The sequence below is a fragment of the Bos indicus x Bos taurus genome, chromosome 7 (assembly GCF_003369695.1).
Source record: "Bos indicus x Bos taurus breed Angus x Brahman F1 hybrid chromosome 7, Bos_hybrid_MaternalHap_v2.0, whole genome shotgun sequence".
In the NCBI taxonomy this organism is placed as follows: Eukaryota; Metazoa; Chordata; class Mammalia; order Artiodactyla; family Bovidae; genus Bos; species Bos indicus x Bos taurus.
The window spans coordinates 103,029,270-103,032,371 of record NC_040082.1 but is presented as its reverse complement, the minus strand read 5'-3'; positions in this window follow the sequence as shown (position 1 = coordinate 103,032,371).

The following is a 3,102-nucleotide window of genomic DNA, read 5'->3' as shown; positions in this document are numbered from 1 at the left end:
TTGCCCTGCTTCATTTTGTTCTCCAAAGCCAAACTTGCCTGTTACTTCAAGTATATCTTAGCTTTCTGCTTTTGCATTCCAATCCCCAAATATGAATGAATAAAACATCTTTTTTAGGTTTTACTACTAGGAGGTCTTCTAGGTCTTCTTTTTTTAATTAATTTTTTATTTTAATTGGAGGCTAAGGCAGAGGAACCAGAGATCAAATTGCCAACATCTGCTGGATCATGAAAAAAGCAAGAGAGTTCCAGAAAAACATCTGTTTCTGCTATATTGACTATGCCAAAGCCTTTGACTGTATGGATCACAATAAACTGTGGGAAATTCTTAAAGAGATGGGAATACTAGACCACCTGATCTGCCTCCTGAGAAACCTGTATGCAGGTCAGGAAGCAACAGTTAGAACTGGACATGGAACAACAGACTGGTTCTAAATAGGGAAAGGAGTTTGTCATGACTGTATATTGTCACCCTGCTTATTTAACTTATATGCAGAGTACATCACGAGAAACGCTGGGCTGGAAGAAACACAAGCTGGAATCAAGATTGCTGGGAGAAATATCTATAACCTCAGATATGCAGATGACACCACCCTTAAGGCAGAAAGTGAAGAGGAACTAAAGAGCCTCTTGATGAAAGTGAAAGAGGAAAGTGAAAAAGTTGGCTTAAAGCTCAACATTCAGAAAACTAAGATCATGGCATCCAGTCCCATAACTCCACGGGAAATAGATGGGGAAACAGTGGAAACAGTGTCAGACTTTATTTTGGGGGGCTCCAAAATCACTGCAGATGGTGATTTCAGCCATGAAATTAAAAGACGATTGCTCCTTGGAAGAAAAGTTATGACCAACCTAGACAGCATATTAAAAAGCAGAGACATTACTTTGCCAGCAAAGATCCACCTAGTCAAAGCTTTGGTTTTTCCAGTGGTCATGTATGGATGTGAGAGTTGGACTGTAAAGAAAGCTGAGCACTGAAGAATTGATGCTTTTGAAGTGTGGTGTTGGAGAAGACTCTTGAGAGTCCCTTGGACAGCAAGGAGATCCAACCAGTCCATCCTAAAGATCAGTCCTGAATATTCATTGGAAAGATTGATGCTGAAACTGAAACTCTAGTACTTTGGCCAGCTGATATGAAGAACTGACTCATTTGAAAAGACCCTGATGCTGGGAAAGATTGAGGGCAGGAGGAGAAGGGGATGACAGAGGATGAGATGGTTGGATGGCATCACTGACTCAGTAAACATGAGTTTGGGTAAACTCGGCAGTTGGGACAGGGAGGCCTGGCGTGCTGTGGTTCATTGGGTTGGAAAGAGTCAGACATGACTAGCAGCTGAACTGAACTGAATTACTTTACAATATTGTAGTTGTTTTTGCCATACATTGACATGAATCAGTCATGGGTGTACATGTGTCCCCCATCCTGAACCCCTCCCCACCTCCCTCCCCATCCCATCCCTCAGGGTCATCCCAATGCACCAGCACTGAGCACCCTGTCTCATGCATCGAATCTGGACTGGCGATCTATTTAACATATGGTAATATACATGTTTTAATGCTATTCTCTCAAATCTTCCCACCCTCGCCTGCTCCCACAGTGTCCAAAATCTGTTCTTAACATCTGTGTCTCTTTTGCTGTCTTGCATATAGGGTTATCATTACCATCTTTCTAAATTCCATATATATGCACTAATATACTATATTGGTGTTTTTCTTTCTGACTTACTTCACTCTGTATAATAGGCTCTAATTTCATCCACCTCATTAGAACTGATTCAAATGTATTCTTTTAAATAGCTGAGTAATATTCCATTGTGTACATATACCACAGCTTTCTTATCCATTCATCTGCCAATGGACATCTAGGTTGCTTCTGTGTCCTAGCTATTGTAAACAGAGCTGCGATGAACATTGGAGTACACATGTCTCTTTCAATTCTGGATTCCTCAGTGTGTATGCCCAGCAGTGGATTGCTGGGTCATATGGCCTTTCTATTTCCAGTTTTTTTTAAGGAATCTCCACATTGGTCTCCATAGTGGCTGTATGAGTTTGCATTCCCACCAACAGTGTAAGAGGGTTCCCTTTTCTCCACACCTTGTCCAGCACTTAATGTTTGTAGACTTTTTGATAGCAGCCATTCTAACCAGCATGAGATGGTACATCATTGTGGTTTTAATTTTCACTTCTCTGATAATGAGTGATGTTGAGCATCTTTTCATGTGTCTGTTAGCCATCTGTATGTCTTCTTTGGAGAAATGTCTGTTTAGTTCTTTGGCCCATTTTTTTATTAGGTCGTTTATTTTTCTGGAATTCAGCTGTAGGAGTTGCTTGTATATTTTTGAGATTAATTCTTTGTCAGTTTATTCAGAGTCGGACACGACTGAGCAACTGAACTGAACTGAACTGAATATTTTCTCCCATTCTGAAGGCTATCTTTTCAGCTTTCTTTTCACCTTTTTCACTGGGCAAAAGCTTTTAATTAGGTCTCATTTGTTTTGTTTTTTGGTTTTTTTGTGTGTGTTTTTTTTTTTTTTTTTTTTGCTTTTATTTCCATTACTCTGGGAGGTGGGTCACTGAGGCTCCTGCTGTGATTTATGTCAGAAAGTGTTTTGCCTATGTTTTTCTTTAGGAGTTTTATAGTTTCTGGTCTTACGTTTAGATTTTTAATCCATTTTGAGTTTATTTTTGTGTATGGTATTAGAAAGTGTTCTAGTTTCATTCTTTTACAAGTGGTTGACCAGTTTTCCCAGCACCACTTGTTAAAGAGATTGTCCTTTCTCCATTGTAATTTTTGCCTCCATTGTCAAAGATAAGGTGTCCATAGGTGCATGGCTTTATCTCTGGACTTTCTAGTTTGTTCCATTGATCTATATTTCTGTCTTTGTGCAAGTACCATACTGTCTTCATGACTGTAGCTTGGTAGTATAGTCTGAAGTCAGGCAGGTTGATTCCTCCAGTTCCATTCTTTTTTCTCAAAATTGCTTTGGCTATTCGAGGTTTTTTGTATTTCCATACAAATGGTGAAATTATTTGTCCTAGTTCTCTGAAAGATACTATTGGTAACTTGATAGGGATTGCATTGAATCTATAGATTGCTTTGGGT